Raw genomic sequence first — 14,103 nt, 5'->3', positions numbered from 1 at the left:
GAGGCCCTCGTCACACGTTTCTCTCTATCACCCACTTTACAAAATGCATGGGCGTAAAATTCTTAAGCTAGCGCTATTAAAACGCGCCTTTCCTCTCTTGTCCACGTGAGAGTCACGTTGTTCTGCGTATAGTGTCCACGGACATGTTATAAGGCAGAAAGAGAAGCTCCGTAACAAATAGCGCGATTCAAAGTCTTACTTTATATTTGTTCCTATTCAGCAGCAGAATCTTCACAACATGTGAAATAAAAAAAACTTATTTTACACTTTCTTGTTGTATCTTACTGCATGTAGTGCAATCTGTCTTGTAGATTAAACCATTCGAACAAACTCCATCCTCAGATGGAACGTACATATGTAACATCGAATATTAGAGAATATACTTTTATTGCACTGAAAAGAAAGTATCAGATCCTAACAGAAAAAGCGAAGACTAGTAATAAAAATATTCGGATCCACTGAGGCGCAAACAAGAATCACATTACCAGCTACCTCATCATTTCGCTCTACCGACTGTGACTGTCGAATGGCCATACATTGAATCTGACCTACTGAAAGTTTTAATGGTAGATACGTTATTAACTGACACTGAAATATTACAGATTGTATCAACGACAATGCGTTTCTTATGGATCCTCACTGTACCCGTTTACAGTCTGTCCCCACTCTGGCTACCCAGCCACGTCACGGGGCGCCTCCATAGGCTGTCTCACGACGCAGTACCGCCCTGCCGCGGCGCGCGCTTTAAGTCGGCGGCGACGCCGTCTGCATACACGGCCCGGCAGCGTTAATTTTTAGACGAGTGTTTTAGTACCGTAAAGAATACAAAAGACGATAGCTTCTTCCGAAACATAACGCTATAGAGTAAATAATATTAACATATGAACGTAAGTCGGGATTTTACTACAAACATGGAACCGAATGCCTGTTCATGTGAATGTACGTTCCTCTACTTCTACCCCATAAAGCGCAATGAATCTGTAGAATTTAAGAATTATTGTCACTTTGTGTTTCTAGTAAAGGATAGAAGTTTTCTTTGAAGGATTGCGTTGAAACTTAACAGGTCTTGCAACACAATGAGTGTTTAAAAAGTAACAAGAAATTTACAATTTCTTGTGTTGTACTAGTCCGATTTGCACTACATTTTTTGTCACTGCCTTCGTAAACGTACGTGAAAAGTATGTGGACAATGTTATACGCATTGGCTATTTGCTCTATTGTCAGCTGTCAAAAAGGATACATGTGTTTTGGTAGCATCAACGATTATTTGTTTTGTGTAAAAACAGATTAGAGAATCTTTCTTACATTTTGTTTTAAGAATAAAGAGTATGGAATTTTAAAAAAAGTTAAATATTCCTTTTGGCTAGCCTGTTACGAGTAAAATTGGATTTTTTTGTTTCACGGCAATTTGTAGTTTCCGTAATGTCGGCACTATTTTTAGATTGATGTAAAAGTCCTCCATCGTTTGTGGAAGGATCGATTTTATGAAATTGTCTATGACGACGGGTTTCCTCCCAAAATTACTAGTTTTCCTTCGTGGCGATCCCTGTAAACCACGCGGTTCATTTTTGCGTTCGTTCCTTAGGCGTGGCAGACGTTTGCATAAATTGGAGCCCTTTTCTTGGAACGGGTAACAGTTCTTTTCGTGTCACCTCCTTAACACACGCTGTAACATAACAGACGATCGAACGCTCGTTACATCTACATCTACATCCGTACTCCGCAAGCCACCTGACGGTGTGTGGCGGAGGGTACCTTGAGTATCTCTATCAGTTGTCCCTTCTATTCCAGTCTCGTATTGTTCGTGGAAAGAAGGATTGTCGGTATGCCTCTGTGTGGCCTCTAATCTCTCTGATTTTATCCTCATGTCTCTTCGCGAGACATACGTAGGAGGGAGCAATATACTGCTTGACTCCTCGGTGAAGGTATGTTCTAGAAACTTCAACAGAAGCCCATACAGAGCTACGGAACGTCTCTCCTGCAGAGTCTTCGAGTTTATCTGTCATCTCTGTAACGCTTTCGCGATTACTAAATCGTCCTGTAACGAAGCGCGCGGCTCTCCGTTGGATCTTCTCTATCTCTTCTATCAACCCTATCTGGTGCGGATCCCACACTGCTGAGCAGTATTGAAGCAGTGGGCGAACAAGGGTACTGCAACCTACTTCCTTTGTTGTCGGATTGCATTTCCTTAGGATTCTTCCAATGAATCTCAGTCTGGCATCTGCTTTACCGACGATCAACTTCATATGATCATTCCATTTTAAATCACTCCTAATGCGTTCTCCCAGTTGCTGACCTGCTATATTGTAGCTAAATGATAAGGGATCTATCTTTCTATGTATTCGCAGCACATTACACTTGTCCACATTGAGATTCAATTGCCATTCCCTGCACCATGCGTTAATTCGTTGCAGATCCTCCTGCATTTCGGTACAATTTTCCATTGTTACAACCTCCGGATAGACTACAGCGTCATCCGCAAAAAGCCTCAGTGATCTTCCGATGATATCCACAAGGTCATTTATGTATATTGTGAATAGCAACAGTCCTATGACACTCCCCTGCGGCACACCTGAAATCACTCTTACTTCGAAAGACTTCTCTCCATTGAGAATGACATTCTGCGTTCTGTCATGTAGGAACTCTTCAATCCAATCACACAATTGGTCTGATAGTCCGTATGCTCTTACTTTGTTCATTAAACGATTGTGGGGAACTGTATCGAAAGCCTTGCGGAAGTCAAGAAACACGGCATCTACCTGTGAACCCGTGTCTATGCCCTTCTGAGTCTCATGGACGAATAGCGAGAGCTGGGTATCACACGACCGTCTTTTCCGAAACCCGTGCTGATTCCTACAGAGTAGATTTCTAGTCTCCAGAAAAGTCATTATACTCGAACATAATACGTGTTCCAAAATTCTACAACTGATTGACGTTAGAGATATAGGTCTATAGTTCTGCACATTTGTTTGAAGTCCCTTCTTGAAAACGTGGATGACCTGTGCCCTTTTCCAATCGTTCGGAACGCTACACCGCTGCAAGAAGGGGGGCAAGTTCCTTCGCGTACTCTGTGTAAAATCGAACTGGTATCCCATAAGGTCCAGCGGCCTTTCCTCTTTTGAGCGATTTTAATTGTTTCTCTATCCCTCTACCGTCTCTTGCGACATCTACTATTTTGTCATATGTGCGACAGTGTAGAGAAGGAACTACGGTGCAGTCTTCCTCTGTGAATTAGCCATTTAGTAGTTCGGCCTTCAGTCTGTTTCAGTACCATTTTGGTCACAGAGTGTCTGAACATTTCGTTTTGCTCCACCTACTGCTTTGACATAAGACCAAAATTTCTTACGGTTTTCTGCCAATCAGTACATAGAACTTTACTTTCGAATTCATTGAAAGCCTCTCGCATAGCCCTCCTCACATTACATTTCGCTTCGCGTAATTTTTGTTTGTCTGCAAGGCTTTGGCTATGTTCATGTTTGCTGAGAAGTTCCCTTTGCTTCCGCAGCAGTTTTCAAACTCGGTTGTTGTACCACGGTGGCTCTTTTCCATTTCTTACGATCTTGCTTGGCACATACTCATCTAACGCATATTGTACGATGGTTTTGAACTTTGTCCACTGATCCTCAACACTATCTGTACTTGAGACAAAACTTTTGTGTTGAGCCGTCAGGTACTCTGTAATCTGCTTTTTGTCACTTTTGCTAAACAGAAAAATCTTCCTACCTTCTTTAATATTTCTACTTACGGCTGAAATCAGTGATGCAGTAACCGCTTTATGATCGCTGATTCCGTGTTCTGCGTTAACTGTTTCGGGTCTGTTTGTCGCCAGAAGGTCCAATATGTTATCGCCACGAGTCGGTTCTCTGTTTAACTGCTCAAGGTAGTTTTTCAGATAAAGGACTTTAAGAAAATTTCACTGGATTCTTTGTCCCTGCCACCCGTTATAAACGTTTGAGTCTCCCAGTCTAACGGGTGATCAAAAAGTAAGTATAAATTGGAAAATGTGATAAACCATGGAATAATGTAGATAGAGAGGTAAAAATTGAGACACATGCTTGGAATGACATGGGGATTTATTAGAAAAAACAAATTCACAAAATGTCTGACAGATCTCTTATGAGCGCCGTTTGGTGATGATCGTGTGATCAGCCGCCACTTTCGTCACGCTTGGCCTCCTAGGTCCCCAGACCTCAGTCCGTGCTATTATTGGCTTTGGGGTTACCTGAAGTCGCAAGTGTATCGTGATCGAGCGACATCTCTAGGGATGCTGAAAGACAACATCCGACGCCAATGCCTCACCACATACTCCGGACATGCTTTACAGTGCTTTTCACAACATTATTCCTCGATTACAATTACTGTTGAGGAATGATGGTGGACATATTGAGCATTTCCTGTAAAGAACATAATTTTTGCTTTGTCATGCTATTCTGATCTGATGAATCGCCACCTGTCGGACATTTTTTGAGCTTTTGTATTTTTTTCTTTTTCTAATCAAATCCCATGTCATTCCAAGCATGTGTGTCAATTTGTACCTCCCTATCTACATTATTCCGTGATTTATTCAGTTTTCAAATTTATACTGACTTCTTGGTCACCTGGTGTATCTGGCAAATTAAAATCTCCACCCAGAACTAGAACATGGTGGGGAAATGTACTCCGCAAATAGCTCCTCTTCGTCTTCTGCAATTTTCTTGAAATGCAACGCTGTTATCCAGCACTTCCAGATACCGAAGTATGTCAGTGACTGATGCTGGCAACAAGGATCTCACGAACAGAAACGACGTATTGTACACCACTGCACGCCGATCTACGCCGCTAGACAGGTAATAGGCAACTGATTTTGGGTGCCCCTGTAGGCCAGTGGCAGGGTTCTACCGGAAAAGGCCGCTTCCCCCACCAAAAGCGCTGCTCGCTCTTGAGTTTACAGACAGACTATACATTGAAACCAACACCAACTGAAAGCCAGTATGGTGTATGGCGAGTCTGTACTGAAGAAAGATGGCGTGCATATGGCGTACAAGGCGTTCTTCCATCTCTTTGGTCAATGTTCGAACACACTTTCAGAATATCTGTCTTGCTTGATATTGCGCTGCACGTTTGGAAAGACTCCCCAGCGTGCGTTTTCCATGCTATGACGATATAAACTCGGCATTCTCAAAGCTCTACGTTCGAATGAACAGTCCGGGTGCCGATGGCATAACCGACACGTGCCCTTAGCGCCAGGATTTCACCCAGAACAAGTCCGGCCCAAAGGGCCTCCCCTAAACAGCCGCCAGTTCCGCAAACTGGAAGCTGTATCAAAGTTGTTACCGTATCGTCACAGTCCAACACATGTTAGACTGTGTTGAAATTCAAGTTTTTCTGGATATTAATATAATATGAATGTGCTTGAAGGTCTCTCGGGCATGCAGCTGTAGGCAGTATCTATCTTACCCCTGGTGAGACAAGACTCTACATCCTTACATTTGTCCTCTATCCATCCCTGCTTAGCCATTTTGCACTTCCTGTCGATTTCATTTTTGAGACGTTTGTATTCCTTTTTGCCTGCTTCACTTACTGTATTTTCATATTTTCTCCTTTCTTCAGTTAGATTCAATATCTCTTCTGTTACCCAAGGATTTCTACTAGCCCTCGTCTTTTTACCTACTTGATCCTCTGCTGCCTTCACTATTTCATCTCTGAAAGCTACCCATTCTTCTTCTACTGTATTTCTTTCCCCCATTCCTGTCATTTGTTCCCTTATGGTCTCCTTGAAGCTCTGTACAACCACTGGTTCTTTCAGTTTATCCAGGTCCCATCTCCTTAAATTCCCACCTTTTTGCAGTTTCTACAGGTCATAACCAATAGATTGTGGTCAGAGTCCACATTTGCCCCTGGAAATGTCTTACAATTTAAAACCTGGTTCCTTAATCTCTGCCTTACCATTATATAATCTATCTGATACTAAAAGGTATCTCCAGGGTTCTTCCATGTATACAACCTCCTTTCATGATTCTGAAACCAAGTGTTAGCTACAATGAAGTTGTGCTGTGTGCAAAATTCTACCAGGCAGCTTCCTCTTTCATTTCTTAACCCCAATCCATATTCACCTACTACGTTTCCTTCTCTTCCTTTTCCCACTATCGTGTTCCAGTCACGGCGTAGCGTGCCATCATCATCAGATTACTCCTGTTGACAGACGTCCTATGCCGCCGGGCGGTGTGGTATATATACCTGTCGCCTCTCCCCTCCAATGACTCCGCGTATGGACCGAGGGATGTGCAGGCTGTGGTGGTCTTTCAAATTTCAACGCTTTTTTCATCAAAAGTGCAACAATGCTATTTGCTATTAAAGGTTTGAAAGCTACTGGAGTATGGCCCACGGACCAGTCCGTATTCACCGATGCAGGAAGACAAAACTGACATCGGACTTGAGATGCCGTCAGATAAAGAGGTTATCGTATCGGGAGCTGAACGATTTGAGTTGCCTTCACCTAGCACACCAGGTAAAAAAGACGACTCCAACAGATTGGGTGATCAAGCTGGCAGGTTTCAGCGAATTGTAACTATGAACTGCCTCCCAAGAATGACGAAGTTACTGAGGCTAATTGTTCTAGTCCTGCAACTGCTAGATCGTACATTTATGGATGCACTTAAGACTCACTACAGCGAGAATATTTGGCAGTGGATGCTCCATGAAAGCAAACTTGTTGGATCCTATGATATAGTGTGTTTCTTTGGCAAGGGAAGGAAATACAGTAGAAGGATGAAGTAGTGAAGGCAGCAGAGGATCAAATAGGTAAAAAGATGAGGGCTATTAGAAATCCTTGGATAACAGAAGAGATATTGAATTTAATTGATGAAAGGAGAAAATATAAAAATGCAATAAATGAAGCAGCCAACAAGGTACACAGACGTCTCAAAAATGAAATCGACAGGAAGCGCAAAATGGCTAAGCAGGCATGGCTAGAGGACAAATGAAGGATGTAGAAGCTTATCTCACTAGGGGGTCTTTGGCAAAGTTCTTTTCCTCTTTTTTCTTTAATAATGGCTTCTAACTCTTTTTTGTACAGCAAATCAGTTGAAACAATGGTCTTTCCCCTCATCCGTTCTTGGGAATACGAACATCAGGGCAAAATAAGAACCTCCTGCACTCAGCAAACAGATGACCATTACTAGAGACCCACACTCAGCAGCTGTCACAGAACAAATTTGGCGTTTACCTCTGCTTGCAGTATCAGTCTGAACTACACTAAGGCCTGTTTTCTCAACGTTCCATACACGATCTTCTGGATATTTATGTTTCCAGAATTCAGCTTATAGCAAGTCGTAGAATGAGTTAACTCTCTCATGCGAAAAGCGTTTTGCTCGAGCATATGATGTTCCAGTTGGCTTTCTAATTGAAAGCTTATCTTGATGACATCAAAGAAAATGGTCAAGACAAGGCCTTCCAGCAATTTCATTTCTGAAGTTTGTTGCAATTCCATTCCCAACTGCAAGTTGGTAGGCCATTTTTCTAACATCCATACTAGTAAAAGCATAGAATTTGGCCACCATATAGTGTATGTAAACCACTAGTTCTCTTTCTAGGGCAGCTGGTTTTCTTCCAAACTTTTTAGTTTCAACGTCTGTCAGGTATTAGCCTCATACACATACTGGCACAGAGTTGTTTTTGGGACAGCGCAATGTTTGCTTTTTTAACTCCCATGATTTTTACTACAACAGCATACACTGCCTCTCGCATTTTGTTTTTATCCCACACCTGCCTTTTACGGGTTCATTTAGGTGCCAGATTAGTCCTAGGCATCTGAAAACAGAAATAAAAACATTTTACGGTCTGCTTATAATATGGACCCTGGGGTCCACATTACAGTCACATACACCTTGTAAACTAGTGTAGACAGCTTAAAAATGCAATAATACCATACTTTTAATCTATTTGAAACTGTTGCCAATACTTAGTAGGTTGCATCTAAGTATTAACCAATAATGGTATGTTAATACATCACTAGAGTTCAGCTAAATATTATTAAGATATTAAGGGGGGGGGGGGGGGGGTGCATATTACCACCACTTACTCTACATGGTAATGCAAAGCAGGTGAAACATTTGGATAAAGGTGTACTTGCATTCACGTTGCTTGTAACAGCAAATCTGTTTGACGGGCTCATTGTCATTGTGAAAGAAAAAGTAACAAGTAAAATGAGAACATCCACCATAAGCACGAATCCAGTATTTTGATGAATAAGGACTCAACTAGAAAGGTAGGCAGAGGTTGGAAAGTACCAGCCACAAAATCACTTGAAGTTTACCTTGTGGAAGAAAATATTATCCACTGTAACTCCAAATTAGTGTGCACTGACTGTAAAGTAAGAATTCATAGATATTACTATGCATGTATTGATTACAGCATTAAGTTAAATACGTGCAAGCATATACATAATGTTTATGAAGTAGAGAGTATAGAAGAAAAACCGTTTGAAATTTCTGAATTACCAGATGTACTACTTATGAATGTTGGAGAGGAAAATTCTGAAGCCAGTTTGTTCCTGTGACACAGAGGTACTGGCAGAAATTGTTTCTGGTATTTCAGTTACTGAAGTTTAGCTGGCCAACAAAATGGTAACTTCACTGAAGGCTAGTGTAGGTGCTGTTCATGCCAGTAGTGGCGTCTCTTTCAATAGCCCACAAAGGAGTCACAAGAGAAAACTTGCAGTACAGAGGAGACTGTTTTGAGCAAAGAAAACAAATTCCTCAAGCTGCATACTCATGGCAGTTCCTGATACAGAAGAAACTGTTAACACTTCTGGATGAAGGTTTACACCACATTAGCTAGTGTGTTGATCTCACATTCAGGAACATGATGGCTTTATTCCGTGTCCTGCCATCCAGTTTTAGGTTTTCCATTATTTCCCTAGATCAATCAAGGCAAATCCTGGGATGGTTCCTTTGAAAGGCCAAGGCCAAGGCCAAGGCCAAGGCCAATTTTCTCCCCCATCCTTGAAACAGTCAGAGTTTATGCTCTGTCTCTGACGGCCTCACTGTTGACAGAATGTCAGATGTCGATATTCCTTCCTTCTTCACTGGCCTCTGGTGCGGCAGTTCTGCTGACACGTGGGACCACCAGAAACTGCTGCGGCTTGTGCCAGCAGCCTAGAATGCTGGCATCACTGGGTCAGCCCCCTCCCAAGCCGTGCTGGGCAGTGATGACTGTGACTGAGGCTCAGCACACTGCTGGTGATGGCCACACATTTGACAACTGTCCCAACGTGACAACAGAGTGAGTTGCAATCGTCAACTTGTAATATATATTTATTTTTGATCTAGCTAGATGGGTAACACTAGTGCAACTGTTAAACAGATTAAATATTTTCATATTCTAGCAAAGAATACACTAACATCTGATTGTTCACAATCAATTTTCCTGATAATGTAACTCATTTACCAAAAAATAAATTTGGTGAATAAATAATAATTTCAGTATCAGTACAAACACATGCAGTTGGAATTAGGAATGAGTAATTATGAATTAGCAATATAACCCAACTGAAAGCCTTTCAGGTTCCAATTTGCAGTATAATTTTACTTTTAAAAAAAAATCCCCCTTTTTGAAAAGTTATCTGTAACCAAATAACTCATATTCCAGAATTTTCTGTTTTTAGCGGGCCATTATTTCCTAAATTTAAGCATATAATTTTGTAGTTCTAATTTACCAGGGCACAAAAGTGGCTGTTTTTATTTGGAAACAAGTAATAATTTCAAACTTGTCATTAATGCTAGTAACACCCTGACACAGATGCTAAGAGAGCAGATACCAAGTCTCACTGCTTGCCTGCTGGCTGCAGATGTTGATTGATTGTCTGAATGAGGAGAGGAACGAAACAGTGACATCATTTGTCCCAAGATCCAAAGTGGCAGAGACTGTGGGAGCAGCAAACCAACAGCACAATCTATTTGATGGCGAAGCAAAACAGGCAAATGAAGATGGAACACTGGGGTGGCAGGAAGAGTAATGAACTGGAGGGAGGAAGGGGGAGATCATAAGACACCCCAATGGTGCTATGTGTGACATGGTGCTGGAATCACTGCTAACCCACCCCAGTTCGCACTTCATACCATGACTGCGACACAATGGGGAAAACACCGTGGCGGCGGAGGGGGGGGGGGGTGATGAAACAGCACAAAATGGAGAGGAAAACCTGACCAGCATGAAAGCAATGATGCAGGCCTTCCAAACTGACGGCCTCCAATTGTGGAAGACAATTCAGGTACTTAAATCCATGGAACAAACCACTTTTATGATGAAAACCAAGGACAGATGTAACTATGTAAGGTTGTATGCTACCATCTGTGATAATGGAGAATGGAAGAGTGTGTTTAGTGCAAAAGGCCAAATGGTAGGGGAGTCTCATAAAATGTGGTGGTTACAGATCATTATGGAGTAAGAGGCTTAGATTCAACCTTGTATGACCAATACGAAGTTCGCAGAGGATGGTAGATCCCCAGTGGGCCATGTGGCAAGAGTCCCCTTATCGCAATAAGTTTATTAGGCAGGGGGTTGGCCTCCAAGAGTCAGCTCAAGGCTGAGCTAAAAGGAATTGGACATGAGGCTGCAAACCCAGCACCAGAGAGGTCACACAAAAGGGGCACACCCTCCAGCCACAGGATCAGCAGTTCATTACCTGGGATACCCACATGAGTGGGAACCCAAAGAAAGTCAACTGAACAACCAGCATGGTCAAGATTGGTAAGGTGGTCTTAGATGTCATAGACCAAGAAGAGGGAGGGAAAACCACTGTCTGATAGCCTCAAGGGCAGTTATCAAGTCTGCACATAACGTGGGTGGGAGAGGACTGTTAAACATACTAAAGAACCTGGTAAATGGCCATTAGCTATGCAGTACACATGCTACATGGGGCAGGTAAGAGATGGTGTTACTTGCCAGCAGAAGGCACATTCCTTGTAATTAGCAGATTTAGAGCCTAGAGCCATTCCATTAAAACACAACAGCAGCCTGAAACTCCCATAAAAGCTGGCAGAACAAACAATGAAACACAGACCCCTCTGAATCTGGGATCAAGGAACTAACCAAGGGGGAGGAGGTTTTTGGAGAGAATGGGGAACAGGACAAAGAGGGAAGATAAAAATCATGGCAAAGGACTGCAAGCTGGAGCCCAACTGTTAAACTCACCTGAAGAGTGAGCAATTTCCTGCTGCTAAAGTATAAAATATAAGGAATGTGTGGGGAAAGAGAAGATGGTGATGGCATAGGAAACAAGAAGCTTAGACTGTTGAACCAAAAGGGCAGTGAGTGGGGGACAACCCCAGCTTCAACCAGGAAACAATACGGCTAGTGCAAAAGGTACTGATGATCAGACAGATACCACAATGGTGGACCTGCTCCAAGAGGATCAGTATGGAAGGAGCAACTGAGCCCTAAATTTGGCTACCATGCCCCCCCCCCCCACACACACACACACAAGTAAATGTCATAAGACGACCCAAGAAATGGAAGTGGTGGACCACAATCAGAAATTGGGTCTCGAGATAGAGCTCCAGTAGGTATCGTACACAATATGGTGACAGAAATGCACCACCCACAATTTAAGAGGGGAAAACTGAAAACTGTGTGAGAAGGTCCATGCAGAAGCATACCACATGGCACCCTGGAACTGTCACTTCACAAAAGCCACCAAGTGTTAAATAACTCAGACACAGAAGTCATCCACATGCAGAGCAGGGGTGACCAACAGTTTCACGGAGGTCACAAGTCCTTTAATAGTGATGAGGAAAAGGATACTTAACACTGAACCCTATGGAATGCCATCCTCCTCAGCAATGGAGTGTCCTCATCCCAGGACTTCCTTCTTCTCTTTCATAAGTAGAGGAGGACACACGCTAGATGCCAGAGAGGTAAGGGGGGAGAGAGGCTTCTGCTAGTTCTATAAAGAGAGACCAGGCAACCTTGGGGATGCTAGAGCTGACGGTTCCATGGCCAATGTGTACCAGCAGACTCTTGGACTGAGAGGAGGCCCTAATGGCAGCAGACACCAGAGAAGAGGCACTTCTCTGGTGGATGAAAGGAGCAACAGTTGGAGGGGAGGAAGATGTAAGTTCAGGGGAGAGGGAGAGGGAGAGAAGAGTGAGGCATCACTGGGATAAGGTGGGGGAAAGGATGTAACAGAGTCAATAGTAGATTTTTGTAGACACAAGGCAAAGCTGATCGTATACCCCAATATATTCTTTCCTTCTTACAATCCAGCGACAGTTGTGACAATTAATACACGTGGTCAGTAGAACAAAGGCACACCTGGGCATCCTCATTCATTGCATACAGGATTAATACATGTGTACAAATCATAAACACCAAAAACATTTTAGCAGTGGCAGGACATACATCACAGTGCACAGTGATGAGCCATAACCTTGACCTTGTCTTGGGGGTATCCCCTTCAAAGACCAGAATAAAGTGGTCATTATCAGTGTGGTTGTCCTTAGTGCCTTTCTGAATATGATGAACAAAATGAATGCCTTGCCACTCCAGACTGGCCCACGCTTCACCAGTTTGGAAGATGAGGTCTCTATGAAAAAGACACCCTGAAGCATATTCAAAGGCTAGTGAGGAGTAATGGTTTGCCAAACTTGTCTTTGATAGTTTCTACCAAAATAATGGGTTCATGGTGGGAAGGTGTCCATGTCAGTCTTGATGCAGACCAGGTAATGGGGAAAGGATTTGACCCCAAGCAAGCGAGTCTGACCCTCCTCCCATGAGGGGATAGTTGTAAGTTGAAAAGGGGTATCATGAAAAGTCGATCCTGACTAAAGGTCAGCCAAAGACGGCCAGTTTTTTAAGTCTGATACGTTTGATACAAAGTGTAGACCCTAATAGCACCAAAACCAATCAGGGGCTCTCCCCTTGTGCACTACTCAGCCACACCAAGGGCCAATGTCATAGGGGCTGTTGCTGGGAGTTCCAATGCTTCAGAATGACAAGCCACTACTCCTAGGCATACACAGGGAGGTAGCAGCTCGTGTATCAGAACTGTCATCCCTGTTTTCAGAGGACTCCATCAAAAGAGTACATAACACCCCAAGCACACGAAATGACTACTGTGTAACTGTACAGCACAAAAAGGACAATGGCTTCCGGTAAAAAATGGAAGAGGTGGTAAGCCCACATGCCAAAGACTTCATGTATGGTGTTGTTCCACAGCTTGCTCACACCATGGAGACAAAATTTAGAGTAGTTCAATCCCCAAAGAGGGACCAAAATTTCCAAAAAGGGAATTGTAAAGCAAGAGGAATAATACTGTAAGGGGTATCAACAAAAAAAAGATAGCCAGGCCAATGTAAGCAAGGGAAAGGATTGAGGACAGGGATGGATGAGCACGGGAAAGTTAATGCAATTTTGAAAAGTAGAAAGGATCCAATTACTAGCAGCCTCATGTGCACAAAATAATTGTGACCCCCTTCCACTGGGGAATGGGGATGGAGCAGATATAGAAACATGATTCTGTGATGTTAAAGATAAACGAATCTTCATATGTGAGTATTACTGGACTTGCTCCAAGTATCCCCTGGCCAACATGCAAACATGTAGTACTGAGGCCAGACTGGCCATCGTGACAGCTCTATTTCTCATGCAGTGAAGTAGACAGCACTACCCAGTGCTGTTGGCACTGTTGCAGTCGCATGTTGTATTGCCATGCTAGGTGACACGACAACTCACCATAGTGCACACAACTACACACTGCTTACTCTAGAGCCCTGCAAATTAATATTAAACCGACTGAGCATATACAAATTAAGAGATGACTCACAATTCAATAATGTGCATATCAGAGAATCAGTTTCATACCTAGCGTGAAATGAAATGACAGCATGGCATTTCTGGCCGGGATTTCTTATGCAGGAGAAATCGGCTGCATACTGCAAGTCTACATCAGTTGATACTGCTTATTTTTGCATCTAAAGAAATGGTAAAATGGTGATAAGCACAACACAACACCCAACCTCTGAGAGGATAAATTCTCAAATTGGCCAGGAATTGCACCTGGAGCCCCTGCATAGCTGTTGGTCTCTCTATCCGACAGCCACAGTGATGGACAGAGCTGGCCTCCAA

Source organism: Schistocerca gregaria, unplaced genomic scaffold (genome assembly GCF_023897955.1).
Source record: "Schistocerca gregaria isolate iqSchGreg1 unplaced genomic scaffold, iqSchGreg1.2 ptg000214l, whole genome shotgun sequence".
NCBI lineage: Eukaryota > Metazoa > Arthropoda > Insecta > Orthoptera > Acrididae > Schistocerca > Schistocerca gregaria.
This window is presented reverse-complemented; position numbering follows the sequence as displayed.